The sequence below is a fragment of the Arachis stenosperma genome, chromosome 3, assembly GCF_014773155.1.
Source record: "Arachis stenosperma cultivar V10309 chromosome 3, arast.V10309.gnm1.PFL2, whole genome shotgun sequence".
Classification (NCBI taxonomy): domain Eukaryota; kingdom Viridiplantae; phylum Streptophyta; class Magnoliopsida; order Fabales; family Fabaceae; genus Arachis; species Arachis stenosperma.
In genome coordinates this window covers 92406089-92412774 of record NC_080379.1, presented here as the reverse complement: position 1 = coordinate 92412774, position 6686 = coordinate 92406089, and the positions used below count along the sequence as shown (strand labels likewise).

At 39.9% G+C, this 6686-nt stretch overlaps 1 non-coding gene across 1 annotated transcript; it reads left to right on the top strand.

The window, feature by feature from the left end:
* Positions 1 to 1020: 1020 nt before the first annotated feature.
* Positions 1021 to 1127, top strand: LOC130972235 (small nucleolar RNA R71). The gene has a single exon (XR_009083427.1). It is a non-coding gene; the product is annotated as a small nucleolar RNA R71 (small nucleolar RNA).
* Positions 1128 to 6686: the final 5559 nt, after the last annotated feature.

Sequence of the window (6686 nt, the reverse complement as noted above, 5' to 3'; positions counted from 1 at the left end):
CTTGGTGGAGCTGGATCAGGTGTCTCTTCTTCCTTCTTGGTTTCTGAGTCATTTGTGGCCTCTTCTTCTTTCACGTTATGGCTTGAGGATGTCTCCTTTACCACCTTCCCATTCCTTAGTGTGATAGCCTTGTATTTTCCTCTTGGGTTGGCCATGGTATCATTGGAAAATGTATTTGTAGGCATTGGTATTTGTTTGGACAAGCTCCCTAGTTGTGTTTTCAGTTTTGAAATTGCTGCACCTTGGTTCTTTATGTTGGATCTGGCTTCCGCTTGGATTGAATCTATCTTTCTTTCAGCTTGCAATTATCTCTCTACAATAGTGGTAATATTCCCTGCTAGCTATGTCATGATGGCTTCCAATCTTGCAAAATTGCCACTGTCATCACTTGGTTGTGAGGTTGGGAATGATGTATTTTGAGAATGGTTGTTGTATGGTTGTTGGTTAGAGTGGTAGGGTGCATTATGTGAATTGTGGTATGGTCTATTGTTGCTTGATTGATGGTTGGGATTGTGGTTGTTGTACTGGTTAGAGTGGTATGGTTTGTGGTATTGGATATGGTTTTGTTGGTTTTCCCACCCAAAATTTGGGTGGTTCTTCCACTCTGAGTTGTAAGTTTTAGCATTGGGGTCATATGGTTGTCTGGATGAATTATTCACATAATTGGCTTCCTCCCATTCATATTCAACTTCTGGGTTGTCTTCTTCTTGCATAGGTTCTTGAGCATGGATAGCTGTGACTTGATTCTTCTCCATTTGCTTGGTTAGAGCTGCTAGTTGAGCTGTGATCACCTTGTTTTGAGCCAGTAGAGCATCCTTATAGTTGAGCTCCATTACTCCCCTTCTTGGGTTTTTGTTGGAGGCATAGAAGTACTCATTGTTGGCCACAGTTTCTATGATGTCTATGGCCTCTTCAATTGTCGTCTTCTTGTTAAGAAGGCCTCCTAAAGAGTGATTTAAAGCCTTCTTTGACTCTTGAGTCAATCCTTCATAGAAGATGTGCAGTTGTACCCATTCATTGAATATATCCAGAGGGAATTTTCTTGTCAACTCCTTGTATCTCTCCCATGCCTCATAAAGGGTTTTCCCATCTTGTTGTCTAAATGTTTACACCTTAGCCCTCAACATGTTAACTCTTTAGGGAGGGTAAAATATTGCCAAGAATTTAATCACCACCTCTTCCCATATTGTCAAACTCTCCTTTGGAAAGGATTCTAGCCACTTTGATGCTTTATCCTTGAGAGAAAAGGGGAATAAAAGCAGCTTATAAGTGTCTGGGTGAACACCATTAGCCTTCACAGTGTCACAAATTCTCAAGAATGTGGTTAGATGTTGGTTTGGTTCTTCTTGAGCATTTCCTCCAAATCAACAGTTGTTTTGAACAAGAGTGATTAGCTGTTGTTTGAGCTCAAAATTGTTGGCATGTATGTTGGGTCCCAAGATGCTGCTCCCACAATTCCCAGGATTGGAATTGATGTAAGAGCCTATCACTCTCCTTTCTTGTGGGGGAGAATGGTTGCCAGCCACTTCTTTATGACGATTGTGTGCTTTACCTTCCATGTTTTGGGCTGGATCCTCTTCTTCATCTTCTTCACCAACTACCCTTTTGCCTCTTTTCACTGCTTCTCTTTTCAATCTCAAAAATGTTCTCTCCAGTTCAGAGTCGTAAGAGGTTATAGCTCTTCTTCTACCTGACATACACAACACAAAACACAATCTAAAACAAGATTTATCACCCTTTTTTGGGAAGAAGGGTGGGTAAGTCAATTTTAATTGATGCAAAGCATCAAATAGTTAGTGTACTTCTTGTTAGAGTGGATATATATACATTGAACATTTAAGAATTCAAATATTAAACGAAATGAATAAAGTAAAGACTAAAATTAAAAAGACTAACAAAGTAAAGAAAATGCTTAATCTAAATACTCATCAACTTAATCATTGTCAATTCAAAATCAATCCCCGGCAACGGCACCATAAAACTTGATGACCAGATTTCACTCACTATATAATGAATCCATTCTTTAGCAAGTCCACCAAATGATCGTCAAGTAATAACTCACTTTAAGTGAGGTCGAATCCCACAGAGATTGATTGATTAAGCAACTTTAGTTAATGGGTGAATTTACTTAAGCTAATCAATGGAGATTGTTGAGTATAGAAATCTAAATAGCAAAAATGTAAATGACTTATAGGTAAAGGAAAGCAATAAAGTGCAGAAAAGTAAATAACAAAATTGTAAAGTGCTAAAACATAAATGACTGAACTGTAAATGGGGAATGGGTAAAAGCAGAAATTAAAAGAAAGCTATAAGGAATAAGGAAGATAAAAATAGGGAAATTTATTGGGATTAAGAGATGTTGCTCTCCTTGGATTAGATCTAGATCATCTCTTCTTCAATCATGCAACTCATTGACCTCTTGGCAATCATGATTGATTGAACTCCAATCCCTTGGTGATTCAATCTCTCAAATCTTGATAATCAGCCAATCTAAATAGTGGGTGGATTTCATGTCACCATATCTAATCCCAAAACCCAGATCTACTAAAGTGTGAGAAGGGATTTCAAGCATGGTTTCATGTTTCCTTTTCCAAGGTTCCCATGTAATCCATTTTGCATTCAACCTCTTTTCCAAGATGATTGAACACCAACATGAAGAACGAAATTCCTTCTAGAAAATTAAAAAGAAGATGAAGAGAAGAAAAAATTCAGTATCATTAATCCATCAAGTACAATAGAGCTCCCTCTCCCAATTAGAGGGAGTTTAGCTACTCAAAGCTCAAAGAAAACTACAAGAGATGTAAGTAGATGAAGTGAAGTGTAAAGTAAGACTAAACTACCAATCCAACTTTCTAACCCCCTTTTCAGTACTCTTAGGGGGTATTTATACTACTCCTGGCACTAGAAATTAAAAGTTACAAAAAGGAAAAGAAAATTACAATTGAAAATAAAAGGAAAAACTTATTAAAATGAACCATGTGCCTAGCGGTGAGTGGCGTGTGAGCGGCGTGCCACGCCCAGCTCCTCCGCTTGGCTTGGTGTGCCACGCCGGGCTTCCAAGTGGCACACCATTCTCATGTAGCTAGCCTGGTGTGCCATGCCTTCGTGCTCAAGTGGTATGCCCATAGTGGCTTCTTCTCTTCTTCCTCTCTGGATGTTTGAACTGGCGTGGCACGCCCAAGTCTGGCGTGCCACGCCCTCAATAAAGTAGATCATCCTCCTCTAGAAACTTAAACTAGCGTGGCAGGCCCAAGTCTGGCGTGGCACGCCCTTAGTGACTCTTCATCCTTCTTCTCTGGAATGTTACACTGGCATGCCTTGCCCAGGTCGGGCATGCCACGCCTTCAATAACTCCTCATTCTTCTTATCTAGAAACTTACACTAGCGTGCCACGCCCAGAACTGGCGTGCCACGCCCAGAACTGGCGTGCCACGGCCTTGATAAAGCATGGGTAGCCCTTCTGGTCCAGTAATTGGCGTGCCATGCCCAGTATTCAAGTGGCACGCCTCTGGTCACTTTGCCTTGGCATGCCACACGTTATGTTCTAAGTGGCTCACCCATTGTTCTTCTTCCTTAGATACTTGTGTTGGCGTGCCACGACTTCGACCTCAAGTGGCACGCACTTATTGGGGCTGCAACCTTCCTCTCTGGATCAATGAACTGGCATGCCACGCCTTCGTTCTCAAGTAGGACGCCCAGAGTACGAATGATGCCAAGGCATCTTAGGCTAGTTTCACTAGCATTTTTCTGTTAGTTTTAGTTGTTTTATGCATTTTCTTGAGCTTAAAGTAACCAAGAATAGTTAAATGAATAACAAAGCAATGAACCATCCAAACAGTATGATTTTGATACAAATTTCATGAGTTTTTAGTTATATTACTTGAATGCTATGAATGAAAGATTTCTCATGAAATGTTGCAAGACTTTGATGCAGTTGTTTTGATGATTTCAGGGAAGAAGAGGCTAGGCAAGGAAGCAACAAAATCAATAAAAGAAGCTTGAATATCACATGTGGAGTTTAAGCTCCAGTTTAAGCTTAAACTGGAGCATTAAACGCCAAAATCATGAAAGCTGAAAGTGGCGTTTAACCTCCAGTTTAACCTTAAACTGGAAGTTAAACGCCAGAAATGAAATGCATCAGGGAGCCATTTCCACGTTTAAGCTCCAGTTTAACCTTAAACTGGAGCTTAAACGTGTTCGACATTCTCCTCCAGGGTTGCGTTTTGCATTTCCACGTTTAAGCTCCAGTTTAAGCTTAAACTGGAGCTTAAACGTGTTCGACCTTTACCCTCCAGGATGCTTTCCTCCATTTCCACGTTTAAGCTTCAGTTTAACCTTAAACTGAAGCTTAAACGTGTTCGACAATTTCACACTCCAGGGTTGCCTTCTTCCATTTCCACGTTTAAGCTTCAGTTTAACCTTAAACTGAAGCTTAAACGTGCTCGAATTATACCACCTCCAGGAGTGTCCAACGTTTAAGTTGCAGTTTAAGCTTAAACTGCAACTTAAACGCCACAATTTTAAAAGGTTTCTGGGCCAAAGATATTGCAGTTTAAGTTAGCATTTGAGCACAAATATTAACTTAAACATACTCTGGTATGAAACCCAATTGAATATCATGGTTTATGGGATTGGGCCTTAAGAATTGATGAGTCTGGAACTTCAATTTGTTGAGTCATGTGTCATTACTTGATTATCACTAAGTTTGCTCAATGAATGTTACAGAATTGGATCAGCAGCCTGATCAGGATTTTGGATCATAAACCCAAAGCAAAAGGAAATCAGGGAAAGGCCTCAAAGCCCAAGAAACACAACAGAAGCTCAATTTAGAAAGTGTATAAATAGGATAGAATTTAAGTTGGTTAAGACACTTTTACACACTGGGAACTTTTGGATCAATTTTCTAGTTTTCGTCTTTTGGAATTGAATTCAGAGCTATGACTCACTAAACCCCTTTCATTGGGTTAGGGAGCTCTATTGTAATTCAATGAATCAATAATAGTTTTTATCTTCTTCTTCAATCTTTTCTCTTGAATTTTGTTAGAAAGCTTCTCGATCTAATTCCATTGGATAGTTGTCTTGGGAAAGAAACTATCCATAATTGGAATCCTTCGGAACCTTGGGAAAGGAATGGAGGATTCATGCTAGAGAAGCTTCCTCACAGTGAATTGGATTGGGGTTTGGATGGATATTGTGACATGTAATCCTACCAAATTGTGGTTCATGAAACTGTGTGGTATAATCGGTGATCGAGCATCATCTCTTCTTATGAACATTTAAACCAAGGGATTGGGAATTTGTTTGTTTTTAGAGAGAATTGGTGAGCCAAGGGATTGGGATCCAATCATATAAGATTGCCAAGCAAAATTCAATGAATGCATTGGTTGAGGAAGGGATAAAGATGTTTTGATTCGGAGATCTCAATATCTCCTGAAACCCAATGAATTCCCCATTTCTGATTTACCACTTTCTCTTTACATTCTGCAATTAAATTCATGCAATCACCCCGATCCCCTTTTAATTTCAGCAATTTAGCTTCTAGCTCTTTAATTCATGCAATTTAAGATTCCGCAAATTTCAATTTCTTGCCATTTACGTTTCCCGCCAATTTTACATTCCGCAATTCTCATCTAAATCTTGATTCCGCTCAACTAGAACACACTTCTAATCTGAATTGCTCACTCAACCAATCCTTGTGGGATTCGACCTTACTCTATTGTGAGTTTTTACTTGACGATAACCGGTGCACTTGCCGGAAGGAATTTTTGCCGATCGTGCAATTTCCTAAAATCGTAGCTATCAAGTTTATAGCACATCAAGTTTATGGCGCCGTTGCCGGGGATTGGTTTTCGATTGACAATTCTCAAAATTGGAAGTTAACTAGATTGAGCATTTTTCTTGTTTTGTTGATTCAGTTCAAGTTACTTGTTGAATTTTAATTTCTGCACTCTGTTACTTGCTTTCTTTCTTTATGCCTTTAAATTCAAGCAACTAACTCACTGACTCACTAACTATTTGAATTAATTCCTCATCTGCTCTAACCATACTCTTCTATTAACCAAGAGTATTTCACTTGTTTGTTGCCTGTGCTGTGTTCTTGTATGACAGGTAGGAGAGGAGAGACATCAACTCCTCCATATACCGAACCAGAGAGGACCCTTCATAAACTTAGAAGGGAAGCAAGAGGGAAGAGAGTACTGAGAGAAGAAGAATCTGAAGGAGAATCTGAGGAGAATTTTGAGGAAGCTCTAGATCTCAACATGGACAGAGAAGTTCACAACCATGAGAGGGCTGATGGAAACAATGCCATTCCTGAGAGGAGGGTTCTTGGTTCATACATAAACCCAACCTCTGGGAATTGTGGTAGCAGCATTCAGAAACCACCCATTCAGGCCAACAATTTTGAACTCAAACCACAGCTAATATCACTGGTGGAGGATCATTGTTCATTTGGCGGAAGTGCTAATGAAGATCCAAACCAACATCTCACAAAATTCCTGAGAATTTGCGACACTGTGAAGTCCAATGGAGTCCAGGAAGATGCCTATAAACTGCTCTTGTTCCCATTTTCACTTAGGGACAAGGCAGCTAAGTGGCTGGAATCATTCCCAAGGGGGAGCCTAACAACCTGGGATGAGGTGGAAAGCAAGTTTCTGGCACGTTTCTACCCACCACAAAAGGTCAAT